Below are 16,404 nucleotides of genomic sequence, written 5' to 3'. Positions count from 1 at the left end.
TCATCATTTGTTAAATTATTTTTTATTTTTAATTATTATTATTATTATTGTTGAGAGTGACATGTGATAAATAATATTTTTATATAAATAAATTTTTTAAAAAATATAGATAATTTTTAAATATTACATTTAATTATAAAAATATCTTAATTTTTAAAAATTAAATTTTAAAGAAAATAATAATTTAAATAATAAATGTTAAAATAGTATTATAAATAACAATGATAATTAAAAGATAAAAAAAATAAATAATAATTAGTATAAAAAAATTATTTATGAAATGTGACTAGGGGTGTGAAAACGATCGGTTAGGTTTCAAACCGAACCAAACTGATAAAATTGAAAATAGAAAATCAATAATTTTAAAAATCGAACCAAACCGATAAGTTTTAAACCAATCAAACCGAATTTTATAAAATTTCATATTTTCAATATTAAATCTCAATAACAAAAACATAAAAAAAAAAAAACTTAGAAATCAAAACTCTAAAATCTTGGGGTTTCCTCTCTCTCTCTCTATATATATATATTAGTAATTTTGGTTCGGTTTGATTTTTTTATTTTTTATGAAAATGACCGAATCAAATCGATTAATTGAAATTATCAAAATTTATAAATCGAACTAAACTAATTAAATTTTAAAACTAAACTAATTGAACCGAATTGACTCAGTTCGGTTCGATTTTTTCGATTTAGACTAAAATCTATTCTCCCCTAAATGTGACACGTGGCAAGCTCTATAAAGAAAGTGACATGTAGCATTTCCTTAAGAATACCTTACTAATGTCTGTATATATATATATTCAATCATTTTATTTTAATTAATGGTATTTTTATTATATTATAAATGTTAATTTTATTTATAATTATTTTTATACAATAATATATAAATAATTATTATATAATTAATTTATTTAAAATACAATTAATCCTTAATATTATGATACTAATAAAATCATAAATTATAATTTAATTAAAAAAAAAAAGCTGGGTGGACGTGCATAGCGCCAACGGCAGGCATGACAGTCTGATTAAAGCAAAGAATAAGCATCTGCAATTGCAAGAGAGTTGAGAGAGTTTAATGACGACTGTAACGGTTGAATTTCAATTTCAACTCTTCGAGGTGGATGATGAAAACGCTGAATTAATTGGAAGGGTTGAGCAGGAGTAAGAGAGAGCCATTTTAACTATCCTTTTCGATTGTTTCTTCTTTTCCATGGGCGATAAATCTCAAAAGCTATGTCCCAAAAATTGTATTTTTGGGTTTATTTTCAATGTCTTAAAATATTAAAAAAATATATATACTCATTAAAAACCAACTTTACTATTTTCTAATGCCAGTAATTTTGAATTTGTTTAGTCCAAATTCAAATGTAATGGTGTATTTGACGGTAAATTAATTTTATGGATTGGGTCAGTATTTTTACCCACGATTTAATATGTAACTTGAGAAAGTTTGAAGGAATAAAAGTAAAATATCAGGTCAATTCCTGCAATAATAAGTCAAATAGTTTGATTTCAATACGTGAAAGTTGACGGTATGTTGTGATGTGTAGATATGGTCCATTAGATGAATGCGGCTCCTTTGGGCCAATAGTAGAAAGATGGTATCAAAGAAATTTCTTACTTGCATCAAGGTATATCTATTTATTTAATAAATAAATGATATATTATTAAAATAATAATAAATCTTACCAGTGAATTTTACTATAAAATATAATTTTATAAATTTTGATTGGTTGAGTATATAAAATAGTTTGCACATCTCGATGCAACTAAAAATTTTCTTTATGTTAAAAACTATAGTGCTAACCTTTGATGGTGGTGGCTACTGAGTAACCCCTTTTGGTTAAAAGAGATTCAGATGTTTGTGAGTTGTATAATGCTTCTTCTTCTGGAATCGTTGTCGGCAGATCAAAGTTCCACTTTTTGGGTGTTTTTACGGCGACTGGCTTGGAAGTGAGGAGCTTTCGTTTTTTACTATTGGCTAAACTTATCTCAATCAAACGTGCATCACTCAATGAGTTTATCGGCCGAAGGGGCTTCTCTCGCTGATCTTGTTTATGCTTTGTCTTCGCTCTTCCTAGTTTATTGTTGGAGTCTCATTGAGGGCTGGAGTAGCTCAGTGATATGCTAGTGCTGGAGGTCTTCAATACTTACTTCATTGTAGGCTGCTCCTTTGCTGTTGAGATGAGTAGTGCTATGCTTGCTTTTGCTGATTCTGAAATATGCAGGTCAATTAACTCGTTTGTTTTAGCCGCCTAATATTTATATTTTTGGGCTTTTCGGGCTTAATATATTAGATTCTAGATGGTTTGGACATATGGATATATCCATTTGTTATATCTCCTTAGGCCTTATACTCTGCATACTAATGGATATCCATCTTTGATAAAAAAAAAAAAAAAAAAAATTGAAGAAAGTAATTTTATTATTTTTATGAAAAAATTACAATTTAGTTTTCAAATTTGACTCAATTAACTATTTATCTCTTATTTTAAAAAAATATATTATTTAGCTTATAGACTTTATTTCTGTTAAACTACTTAGTTTCTCCATAAAAAAATTTTTAGTTAAATTATTATTTAATATTTTTATTTTAGTGAAATTAATTAATTAATCTCTTTATTTTAAAAAAATATATTAATTAATTCATATAATTTAATTTCATTAATTTTTTAATTTCTCATATTTTTTATACCTAAATTATTATGACCCTCCCTCCCTTATTTGTTTTTTATCCACCCTCATTTATCTCTCCTCTTATCTTTTCTCTTATGTATTACACCCTTTCTCTCCCGCATTCTCTCTCTCTCTCTATTTTTTATGTTTTCATAAAAATTGATACAAATTAGATGCGTAAAAAAATTAATCAATTCTCTTAAATCTCTAAGTAATTAAGTAACAATTTAGGAGAATTATTTTCCAATAAAAAAATGATTCACAAAGAATTGAATGAAATAATTCAAACAATTTAAAAAGATGTAAAATCAGATTTAATCTTTATATAATAAAATTTTCATCTAAAAATATGCTTTTCAATGTATAGGGATAAACTAACTTATTTGAGACTAAATAATAGTATTTTTTAAAATATATAAATTAATTAATTAATTTTACTTAAATAAATAATTAAATAATAATTTAACATCTATTAACTAATGAAATATTTGATGAAAAATTAAATAAATTAATAAAAATAAAATATAAAAATTAAATATTATATATTTTAAAATATAAAAAATAAATAATTAGTATGACTAAATAATAATTTTTGACCTTTTTATTCAAACAAGCCAGTTAATTTTCTATTATCAGAATTGCATTTAAAACCAGGATGCGTTGTTTGTGCAGTTTTTGAACTCCCCTGCATGTCAGGTGCTGGGCGGACAAAATGAATTAACACCAAACGACGTTGTTTTTGCAAAAAGTAAACCTCAACTCTTCCTCTTCTCCTCCTTGGGCCTTGGCCCTTCCAACCCTCTTTTCAACAGCCGCCACCCACCTACTTATCTGTGTCGTGTGATTGCTCAGTGGCGGCCAGGACTCCTGGGTAGGAAAACCTTCCAATAACCACGAAACCTGATACGTGTTGTTTGAGTGAAAGTTTGAACCGTTGGTTTTAACTATCAGTGTGATACCCCTTATTCATTTACAGTGTAGCCGAGCAAGATATATCACATAATATATCGAAATATCATATTTTATTTCAATCATTTTTATTCTCCCTTAATTTATTTCTTTATGGTGATATAATGCAATTTGTAAAATTTATCTTATTTAAGTCATTTATTGAAATTATAAATTTATTTAAAATTTCGAAAATTTTATAGAAAATTTGGCAGAGTACCGACTAAAAATGGAGAAAATACTTCCAATAATTATTCAAATCACAACTCCAATTCTCACATCAATTTACAACAATTTCTTAATAATTTCTACATTTGTCATTCATTCATTTCACATCATCATCATGCTCAAATCATAAATAAATTTTCATAAGTTATTTATAATCACAAGTTACAAATACTTACATTAACACAAAATTATATTACATTTGTTTTAAATGTACATGATAAAATAAGAGTTTAATTACAAAACTTACAAAAATCACAAAATACAAAATGGGACCTAGTGTCCTACCAATGTACTATAGCCTGTGAGGTGACACGGATACTATGCAGAATTATGAACGGCCTTACCCAGTTTGTGGTCTACTGGGCTCTCTGTCTAAATCTTCAGTACCTACGCGTTGCAAAAGCGACGCGCTAAGCATAAAGCTTAGTGGTGCCAATAATACAAGAAAATATAATATGCGAATAAAAATAATAATTTCCTAATTATTGTGTTTGTAAGAAAATTAATAATTACTAACTTATTGTTTAATCGAAGGCTAATTATATTCTATGATATTAACTTATTCTTGCATTTTGTTAATTGTTTTCTTGATAATTTTGAGCTTCTTTATTTTATTGTAATAATTCTTGATATTTATCATGATATTTAATTTCCTTATTTTCTTTAATAATCAGTTCAATTACAATTATACTTTTCCATGCCCAAGTAACCTATATAAATTGACCGGACTGGATAAACGGGTAAACTAGCACTGGGCACCAGGTACCTCAGGCCGTCACACTATCGGTTACAATGTGTCTCCCGGTGTGCAAACAGAATGGCTAATAAGCCATAAAAGCAATAAGGGATAAAGCCAAGTTAACATCATAATTATTATAACCATAGGCTATCACATCATAGAATGGTATGAAGCCATACATCATACGCAGTACTGCTATCAGAACCCTATTGGCATGTCAACCTATCCAAACTAATCACATTAGGTGTTGTCGGGGTCAACATTAGGCCTACTAGGGCATATTACAAAGTAATTTCTTGAATATTTGTACTTTACATGTAGGGTTATTATTCATTTCATTAGTCAACTAAAATGTTGACTTTTTCATAGATAATAGGTATATTGGTTCAAATATCACTAACATACCATATTTTGCATTCTAAAGTTATTGGCATTGGTTGCCAATTTCATTTCAAAGCTTAGTGTTAGTTATTTACAATTTTATAGAAAATTTGGCAGAGTACCGACTAAAAATGGAGAAAACAGTTCTTCGAAACCTATGAAAAATACTTCCAATAATTATTCAAATCACAACTCCAATTCTCACATCAATTTACAACAATTTCTTAATAATTTCTACATTTGTCATTCATTCATTTCACATCATCATCATGCTCAAATCATAAATAAATTTTCATAAGTTATTTATAATCACAAGTTACAAATACTTACATTAACAAAATTATATTACATTTATTTCAAATATACATGATAAAATAAGAGTTTAATTATAAAACTTATAAAAATTACAAAATACAAAATGGGACCTAGTGTCCTACCAATGCACTATAGCCTGTGAGGTGACACGTATACTATGCAGAATTGTGAACGGCCTTATCCAGTTTGTGGTCTACTAGGCTCTCTGTCCAAATCTTCAGTACCTAAGTGTTGCAAAAGCGACGTGCTAAGCATAAAGCTTAGTGGTGCCAATAATACAAGAAAATATAATATGCGAATAAAAATAATAATTTCCTAGTTATTGTGTTTATAAAAAAAGAATAATCACTAACTTATTGTTTAATCGAAGGTTAATTATATTTTATGATATTAACTTCTTCATGCATTTTGTTAATTGTTTTCTTGATGATTTTGAGCTTCTTTATTTTATTGTAATCATTCTTGATCTTTATTATGATATTTAATTTCCTTGTTTTTTTTAATAATCAGTTCAATTACAATTATACTTTTTCATGCCCAAGTAACATATACAAATTGACCGGACTGGATAAACGGGTAAATTAGCACTGGGCACCAGGTACCTCGAGCCGTCACACCATCGGTCACAATGTGTCTCCCGATGTGCAAACAGAATGGCTAATAAGTCATAAAAACAATAAGGGATAAAGCCAAGTTAACATCATAATCAGTATAGCTATAGGCTATCATATCACAGAATGGTATGAAGCCATACATCATACGCAGTACTGCTATCAGAACCCTATTGACATGCCAACCTATCTAAACCAATCACAGTAGGCCTACTAGGGCATATTACAAAGTCATTTCTTGAATATTTGTATTTTACATGTAGGGTTACTATTCATTTCATTAGTCAACTAAAATGTTGACTTTTTTTATAGATAATAGGTATATTGGTTCAAATATCACCAATATATCACATTTTGCATTGTAAAGTTGTTGGCATTGGTTGCCAATTTCATTTCAAAGCTTAGTGTTAGTTATTCACAATTTTCAGATTTTAAGCATTAAGTTTATTATTCTATTGGTCATTTGTACAGTAGGAATTTGGCAAAATTGTCTTCATAAAAGTTGTTTCTTATTGTGTCTAGATACATTTTTTTTTGAATCACTCCATTTGGAGTTTCGTAGCTCAAGTTATGGCCTAAATACCATAACTGGCCAGATTGTAAATTTTCCAGATTTTATGGACAGAACCAAATCTACAGTGTTTTGTACACTGACTGCAGGTTAGTTTTTGAATATGTTATGATCAAAATTTGGCTTTGGTTTCCTCATGAAAGTTGTAGGTCTATGTCTCAGCTTTCTGCTGGTAAAATTTCAGGTCAATTGGACCTTTCTACACTAAGTTATGACCAAATGAATAAATACTGTTCATTTGGTCATTTTGCCTAGCAGAATGCAAGTCACCCGGATTAGGGTAATTTTGAGGTCAATTTAGTTTAGTTTTCTGGGCAAGGTTTCTTCACAAAGGTTGTGCCATTATGTGTGTAGTTTCATGTTCAATTGGCCTTGCACTAATTAAACCTATACAACTACATTTATAACTACCCAAACCTGCTGGACTCACAACCAGTCCTGCAGGTCACCAAGGACAGCATGCCTAAGTTCCACTCCAACATCCTTACTCACTTCAATTCCTCCTCACACACATTCAAATGGTCACTAATTGACCATTACAAGGTTAACATACCATTATATGAGCAAACCCTAATGTTATACAAATGTCCAAGTTCTCAAGTTTATTCATGCACTATATTTGCATTTCACTTACATAATCATATTCAAGCACTCATCTCATGCTATGGGTAGCTCATAAACACTTTACTTCAAGTAAATTCATTAAACCCTAACTACCCCCAGGCTGCTGAAATTTATAGGGATGGATACACATAATTTTTATTTTGTTTTTCTTACATTTTCTACTTATCTCATGGCATTAAGCATGAATCAAGTAAAAGTGCTAAGAGAATAGACACTAACCTCTTTTGCTCACTCTTCCAAGTCTCCAAAACTTCATTCTTTCTTCTTCTTTTTGCTGGGTAGAGGTTGTTCAAGATGCAAGATCACTTTTTTGTGAAGTAAGATAGTGGTTTATCGTGAGATGAGGTAAGGTTTGAAGCTTTCATTAAGCTTCCATGGAGGAATGGGTTTGGGAAAGGGAAATGTCTGGTTTGGGGTGAAGAAAAGCATATTATGTTTTGTTAATTTTTACCTCATTTTACCTCTTTTTAATTGATTTTTAATAGCTTGTTCAAATGTGATTGGTGGGAGCACTTTTAATGACATCATATGATGTTATAATTCTCTATTTTTTTCATTTTTCTTTCCTTTTCTTTTCTACTCATTTTCAATTAAATTTTTAGCAATATTTATTCATATTTTAGATCATAATAATTATTTACTTAACTGGACAAGTCGGCCAAAAATCACCTCTGAAGGCGAAATGACCAAAATGCCCTCCGTTTGGCTTATTTAGCCAAAATCCTTTATACCAATTGAAAATTTTTTCTAAGCATTTTTTTGGTATTCTAATACCATAGAACCCTCAACGACTCTTCTCTAAAGTCCCAAAAATTATTTTATGAATTTTCTCCTCGGTCTAGGGCTCCTAATTGTGAGAACTGCAACTTTCCACTAGGTTACCCATCGCTAGAGCACCGGCTCATTTAACTTGGTTGTATTTTATTTTTAAAATTTTTTCTAAATTTTTCTTATTAATATTTGAGTTAATTATGGTTCCTTACTTTAGTTTAAATATTTTTCCAAACGTTCTAGCTGTCCAGACCGACACCGGTCACCTGAATAGTAGAATGTATGGAATGGTTATAGTGAGGGTGTTACAATCAATTAGAAAATTGTTAAACTATTAGTTAGCTAGTTAGAGGCAGTTATTACTTAAATATACATAAACCTTTAATTATAGGAGATCATTAGTGTATTAATTGAATAAAACTACTATTCTCTTTTAATTATTCTCTCTCTTGTCTGAATATTCTTCTCTTGTTCTCTCTCTTTTCCATTGGAATTGCATCAATGGTATCAGAGCTGGTTGATTCTCGGCCATGGTGGAATTATAGGTTCTGATCTTTTTTTTCCTTTCTCTTATATTCTCATTCTCCTTGTTCTTCTTCTGATTCTACCCAATTTCTTCTCAATTTCTCCTTAATTCTTCTCAAATTCTTCTTCCTTTATTGAAATCTTGAATCGAATTATTCCTTCTTATGTTGCTGTTTAGTTCCTTCTTCTACTCTGTTCTTTAATTTATCCTTTTCAGTATTTTAAGAAACTTGTTTCTTGAAAGGGTTTCAATTCCTTGAAATTCTTCTCAATTCTTGATCATTCTTCAATATTTTCTTTTTCTCTTTTCTATTTTTTTTCTTCAATTTCTTTGGTTTCTATAAAGTACCGATAGCAAACCAAAGAATTAGAAAAGATTATTCAAGGTATGCTTGAGATTATAGAAAGATGCGAAAAGAAAACATAAATTTCTGAGAAGTCAGTTCAAGAAGAAACAAAATTTCAGGGTTCTGAGAATGAGAGCAATGGAGGTGAATTGGGATTACTAATTCAAGGAGGAAAAGTTGATGAAGGCCAAGCTGAAAAAACAAATCTCTGGCAATGAAAAACCAATGTTCATTTCTCAATCATAAAGACTATCTCAAAATTAAATAGAAAGAGTGTCACGACCCAACCTATGGGCCGGACCGGCACTAGGACCTGGGCCAGCTTAAAGCCCCCGAGGCCCGTAGTAAGCCTAACTATTCCTCAAATCCATAACCAGGCCCAATATGCATATAAAATAATTTAAATTAAACTGTTCTAATTATATTTTGAGCCAACTTAACCCAGAAATTTTCAGAAACTAAGATTCGGGGGAGCCCAGCTCAACCCTGTTACCTCATTTACAAACTGTTTAAATACCATACAAATCTTTATTTATTAATTTCAAAAATTTAAATTAACACAATTTCTATCAAGGTCCACACTATTACTAACACATGCGGAGTTCTAGATTTTAAATTTTGAAAAGATAGTAAAATAATTAAATAATCTACGTTAAACCTGCGAGGAAGAAAATAGGTTGCTCTGTAAAATAACTCCTCCTGTGGCCTGGAAAAAATATTGAACAGGAGTGAGCGTTCGACTCAGAGAGTAAAATATCAATTTTAACCATAATCTCTATAACTATCTAAAACTAATGCACCCTGTGGAGTGAAATGCAACATCAATAATATTTTCACATCATAACAGCAAAAAGGTAATTTGGAGCACTCACACACCCAGTAATATCAATAATAATATATGGGAGCTGATCCCATGTACAGCTCTCTTAAATCCAACCTGGTGTCAGCGAAGAACTCAAGCCGGACTTTCGCTTAATAAACCAAATCGGGGGTCCCAGCGAAGAACTCAAGCCGTGACTACCCGTCCTATCCATAGTCCACACCACATCACACGCACGCCAACGCACGCACACTGCTCCAAATTACCACAACAACATCCATGACACTTTTAACAGTTATGAATGCAACATAAATCGTGCCTAGAGTTTAACTACATAAATATATGCATATAAGTGATACATGGACATGCTTGGACATATAATAATATCGAAATTACAATTAAAATTAATATTTTACTCACAGTACACCGATGACTATTGTGGTTGCTGGATGCAGAAAAATAGCCGACCTCGATCACCTAATAATTAAATTATAAATTTATTAGTACTAAGTTAAGATAAAACTCTAAAGAGGCAATAGACAGCCTAATTCATGCCGAAAATCCGACAGAGTTTTCCCTATACCTAGGGCCTACCCAACCTGCAAAAAGGCTCAAATAACACTTCTAAATTCTCAATTTCCACAATCACATCTCATCAATATCACATGGCCCCTCCTGGGCCCTCCAAATCAGACAATACTCAAAATCTTAAAAATTACGTTTTAGTCCCTATAATTGACATTTTTCAAAAAATCCACTCAAACATGCTCTAAAAATTCTAAAATTTTACCCCGCGGTCCTTAATAATATTATAAGGCTATTGCAAAATGAATTGAAATTTTCTAGTCACCCATGAATATTTTATTCAAGAATTTTACTCGATTCCATAAGTTTCCAACAGCTAACATATTTTTAATTCAACTCAATTCAATATTCACATATTTAGACCTCCATCCTCAAGCTTCAACCAATTATATAAAATTTAATTATCTTAATTTCAAATAATCTTATATGCCCATATGCTAAAAATCTAACTAAAATCCATCTATATTTTTCAAAAATATTATACAATCACTCAAAAATTCAACAAACACCATAGAATATCTCCAAATAATTTTACTTTCATCATATATTTTTCTTAGAATTTTTCTCCAATTTTTCCTGTTTAAGAAACACTGTATTTATGCTCCATAGACAGAGAAATAATAGAAATTGTCTTACCCGAAGTTTATCTGTGTCTAAAAAATTTCAAAAATTTACGAGGAAGCCTCTGAAAGTTGAATCACCTCCATAGCCCATCGAGCCATCACGAACCATCACAAGACGCGGTGGCCGGCCGCCGGTCGCCGGCGACATTTACCGGATCTGATCATACCAACATATTCCTCTCATCTTCCTCAGTCTATAGGTGGTCTCGGATCGTCGATCCAACGGTCGGATCGTCGTAGATCTGACGAAAAAGCTTGAAAAACCCGAAACTTCTCTCCTCCATATCTCACTCATCCAACCTCCATTTGCTGCAAAATTGGCATCAAAAGAAAGCTTTCGGAACAAGCTTTCCAACGCCACCTGAATCGCCTCGATCGGACGTCGGATGAAGCCGAAATCGCGCTGGAAAGCCGCTGCCCACTGTGCGCGCATTTTCTCTCTCCTCTCCCTCTCTTGCCGCCGTTTCTGGTGTCTGGCCGTCGCCGGAGGGTCGCCGGCCGGGTGGGAAGCTGCTTGGGAGGTCGCCGGCCGGTCACCGGAGAAAGAAAGAAGAAGAAGAGAGGGAAGGAGAGGGAAAGAAGAGAAATGGGGGGGGGGGGGTCCTCCTCCCGTTTTTCTTTTGAATTTTTTTTTTTTTTTTAATAAAAAGTTGGCAGTGTGACAGTGGAAATCCACTGTCACACGCCAAAGTCAATTCATTCATTTTTTTTTTTTTTGTGGTTGTTACAAGAGAGAACAAGATCTTTGTTATATTTGTGGCAAAGAACCAATGTAGGTCACCATTATAAATGTTGTTGAAGATGAGGAAGTCATTGTAGATTTTGAATTCAATGAAGAAAATGGGAAGAATGATGATGTTATTGACGATTTCACCAGGTCCTATGAAGAGAAACAACAAATACAAGGAAGCTTTGATGTTATGATAGGAAGTCATGATGATGAAATTGTGGAAGATGGTGCTAATACAGTTGTTCAGGTTAAGGATATTGAAATAGTTGAAGATGCTTTATTTGAATTAAAACAAGGACATGACATTGAGAAAAATGTCATAGTATTAAAACCTGAAGATGAACTTGTGATGCCAAATTGTAGCAAAGGCTTTAACTTGGCTTTTACGCAATTGCTCGGGGTCAATTTGGCTAATGATGGATTGCTTATTGGTTTTAATAAGCAATATATAGTTGGTGCTTCTCTTCTGTTTGGTTTTATGCCTAAGATAGCTAGCTTATTGGCAAGTGTCCAAAGAGGCTCTGTTGAAGCATTTGCTAAACATGTGGATGATGGCCATAAAGCTAGTTGTCCTTGGGAAGTTCCTTGTCATGTTTCTTCCAATATTTTGGGTCTCTTGCAATTTCAGCTTCTCCCTACTATTGCTGCATTTGCAGTTGAGCAAATGTGGGTCTCTCAAGGTCCAATGGTTGGTTGCAATTTTACTTTTGGAGAAAGAGATTTCATGTCTAAGGCTATAAATGTGGAGGAAGTATTAGAGTTAGATATGGGAAGAATTAAATGGGAGATGAAACAAATGTTGAGACAAAATTCAATTGGACATTTGGAAATGATACAATGCAAGATGAAATTCTTCAAATTGCAAAGAAATTCAATTTGAATTGGACATTTGAAAATGATAAAATGCAAGATGAAGCAAGCCTACTCCTCAAATACCAATAATTCTATTTCAGTTGAACTCTCTTTTCAGTTAGATTCGATGTGTTCTGCAATTATTTGCATCTTCATGACCATGAACTACCTGCTACTCATTCTTCTATAGACTCTTCTTGGACATTTGTAGCAAAGTTATATTCCTTGAGGACAAGGAATCTTGAGGAAGGGAGTCTTGATACATGTTGTTTGAGTAAAATGTTGAGCTAGTTAGAGAGTTGTTAAGCTGTTACTTAGCTAATTAGAGGCGGTTATTACTTAAATGTATATAAACCTCTAATTATAGGAGATCATTAGTATATTGATTAAATGAAACTACTATTCTCTCTTAATTCTTCTCTCTCTTGTCTAAGTATTCTTCTCCTGTAGGAGATCATTAGTGTATTGATTGAATGAAACTACTCTTCTCTCTCGTCTGAATATTCTTCTCCTGTTGTCTCTGTTCTCTCTCTTAAGAGAGAACAAGAGAAGAATATTCAAACAAGAGAGAGAAGAGTAGTTTCATTCAATCAATACACTAATGATCTCCTACAATTAGAGGTTTATATAGATTTAAGTAATAACTGCCACTAACTAGCTAACTAACAGCTTAATAGCTCTCTAGCTGATAGCTAAAACCCAACAGCTCAACCTTTTACTCAAACAACACATCACTTCCCCACCTATTGTTATTCCGTCACTTGCCATATGTCAGTAGGTGATGTCTCCCATTCCCGCTTCTCGAGCAGAAGATGAGATTATATCGAGTGACAATCTAGCTCGATTTCGTAAGTTATGCTCTCAAACGACTCTGATTTGGGGCTTTTACCCTTTAAACTGAATATTTTGAAGATAGAGTTGCTCAATTTGTATAGGAATTTTTTTTTAATGATAATTTATTTGAGCTAGCGTCTACTATGGTTCTCTGTTTGAATGTATTTGATACAAAATTTGTTTAATCTGAGAAATGCCCCTCAATTTATTATTGATTAATTAGGTAGTAATTTTCTGGTAAAAACAATACATAAAAAGGTTCGAGTAATATGTGCGTTGTCTTAAGCAGATTTGGGATGAATACAGAAAACAGTTAATGAAGTTTAATGGGTTTAGGATTGGTTAGGGAAGTTTATGGCAATTTTCACGGTCACTCTGTCCTGCCCATTTCCATCTCTGCCAGGTGCTTTTTCCTTGTGTGCGTGTATGTATCAGGTTGATGGCAGTTAATTTCAGCCATTTCCAATTTCACGTTTTCGTTTTTCCAGTTTTTGTCATTTCAGTGCAACTACATTTTGCTAATAATTATATAGCTAAGGTGTATAGTGGGTAATGCAGGTAGTGAGACATGAATGCATTCAAGGCTTTCAAAGCCCAAGTCCCGATTGCATGGAGTCCTAACTTATACATAACCTTGGTTAGGGGCATCCCTGGAAAAGGATACTCCACAGGCGTACTTTAGAGGCATTGCGTCTTCGTAAATGCAACTGTACTGTCATGCGATGGAATACTCCTACTGTTAGGGGAATGCTCCAACAGGTTTTAGTATAATTCTTTATTTGTATGTAGTTTATACTGCTTGGTCATTGTCTTGATTATCCAATATATATATATATATATATATATATTTTTCTGCAGGTAAAGAGGTTAGTTGTGATCGAGACGGAAGAGATGTGCAAAGCCCGCAAACAAAATGAAGCAAGCCATCTAGCTCTACGTTCCCTATTGGTCATAAGCTACTTGCCTGTGCATTCAAGCAGTTCTTCCTAGAGTGTGCATCTATTTGTCTTTAAAGGTCAGCTCTCTTTCTTAAAGTGTGCGTCTGTTGCTGAACTAAAAAGTTTCCAATAGTGTATTTTCTGAAGTTTGGCTGATTTAAGAACAAAATTCTAAGCATTCTGTTTAGTGTTCATAATGGTTTAAGCGGTGCATCTAATTTTTGTCCTCATTCCATATATAATTTGGAAGTGCGATTAAGTAGCAATATTATTCACAGATGAAGGTTTACAATTTCAAGAGTTGTTGCTTTGATATACCCTTAGTATTGTTTAATGATGTTCACATAATGTGTTGACGTAGAATCAAGAACACTCAAAGGGAAAAGAAATAAAATTCTCAAAATATTTTACTTATGATAGGGAGTTTTATGTTATAGTTACTCCCTTCGTCATTGGCGATAGTTATATTATCTATTACCAGAAGAGTCCGTCGTCTGTTTGAACCATCAAGCATTGAGATATTTGAACTAAAAATTAAATTCTAGACATGTTGGTTGGGTTGAGTTTCTGCTCGCCCTCATTGAGTATAAAATCTTATCTTTTTGTTGTTATTATGGTCATGGTGTATCCCAATCAAGGTGGAAACTGCATCTTTAATATCTATTGATTCAATGTCCTTAGATTATATATGTATATATTTTTTGAACTGGAAAATACTTTCGATTTTTTTTTATATGCTCACTGTAAATGTTTTCTTCATTCTCAGCATGCTAGAATTATTTAGATATATAAGTACACGTAAAAGAATAAAATATAGAATACAATGGTAAAGCCCATTCCTTTTCAGTCTTTGTTTACTCAAACAAGTTTTTCTTAACATTGTAATAATATCTGAGCAATTGTAAAATTTGGGAAATGCTTACTCTATGTTTGGAGCTTTGCTGAATTTCCTTCAGAAATTTTATGAAAATAACCATTTTGCAAACAACTTTTTATGTTCATTTTTCTACACCAAGTGGCTGGAGGAATATTGATACCCAAGTTGATGCAGCTGTTATTCTGGGTTTTGTTTGCATTTGTGAAGTCACAGATACGGGAAAATTCTTCTCTAAATCCAGCACACCAAGATCAAAGACACAAGTATACGAGACCTATCTATTTAATAAATGAATCTTACCGTAGCTCTTATGTCTTGAGTTTAGTCTACGGTAGACCGAATATAGATAATAAAAATCCTATTTTTAGTTTAAAATGATTATGGCGATAAAGCATATATTAATGGTAATGAGCTAAGCATAAATGAGATTGTTCTTTTATTTGATGCGATCTGTAAGATAAATGCATATGTAGTTGATCTGTTTGTTTTTATTTTTATTTTTTTGAGTTCAGGTTTTGTTTTAATTCCCTTGGAGAAGATAAGAGCATTTGAGGCTCATTGAAGTGCTTAATTATATCGTGATCTTGTGGCAAATTTATCTCATTTCAAGTGCAAGCTTCAAGAATCCATTTACAAGGAGAATTTGTTGCAAAGTTCTATTTTTGAAAATGTCTGTCAATGATTAATTTTGCATTATTTTGAAATGAATATACTTAATTTTTTTTTAATCTTTTTTCTAAATTCAATGATTAATTTTGCTTTATTTTCATTTCAAAATTCAATCTAGTAAATCAATTATCTTTTGTTCTCCATTTTGCCCCTTTTTAGACTAGTTATGTTTTGTTAAGTTTTCATAAACGAAGTTAGGGCTTAATTATTTCTGTAAACTTTTTTTTTTTTCTTTTTCAGACTCTTGCTCATTTTTTTTTTTCCAAAGAACTGTTGCTATAACTTTTTTTATTGAAAGGGAAGTCAAATTGATAAGTAGCATTTTGATGTGAATAAAATTAGATTGCTAGTCATTTCTTTCCTAATTATTGGTCATTCATTTTTCAATCCGTCTATCAACCCTTAATCATATGACATTCCTCGCGAAGGGATTTTACCACGTGGGATGGGACCTCTATGGGTGACACGAGCCTTAACTCTCCGGCATAGTAGCAAATTAAAACATCGATGAACAATGTTTTTTTTTTTTTTTTTTTTTTATAAATTAAAGTCATTCACATCATCAATGAAGCAAAAGCATTATAATCTTTATTAATATTAAAAGATAACCTTTTAGGAATTAAAAAAATAAAAATAAAAATATACAGGGCTCCAGAAGCTATAATGCATATAAAATTATTATTTTTTTTAAATATTTTCAGTGAAATTTAACTCTTGTAAATTTAAAAAAAAAA

The 16,404-nt window shown here is 31.7% G+C and overlaps 1 long non-coding RNA gene across 1 annotated transcript; it reads right to left on the bottom strand.

Moving 5' to 3' along the window:
- Positions 1-9,248: 9,248 nt before the first annotated feature.
- On the bottom strand, positions 9,249-10,860 carry LOC131183360 (uncharacterized). Its single transcript, XR_009151476.1, has 3 exons — positions 10,784-10,860; positions 9,983-10,039; positions 9,249-9,448 (listed from the first exon to the last, which is right to left on the bottom strand). It is a non-coding gene; the product is annotated as an uncharacterized LOC131183360 (long non-coding RNA).
- Between the last annotated feature and the right edge of the window lie 5,544 nt (positions 10,861-16,404).

Source organism: Hevea brasiliensis, chromosome 9 (assembly GCF_030052815.1).
Source record: "Hevea brasiliensis isolate MT/VB/25A 57/8 chromosome 9, ASM3005281v1, whole genome shotgun sequence".
Classification (NCBI taxonomy): domain Eukaryota; kingdom Viridiplantae; phylum Streptophyta; class Magnoliopsida; order Malpighiales; family Euphorbiaceae; genus Hevea; species Hevea brasiliensis.
This window is presented reverse-complemented; position numbering and strand designations above follow the sequence as displayed.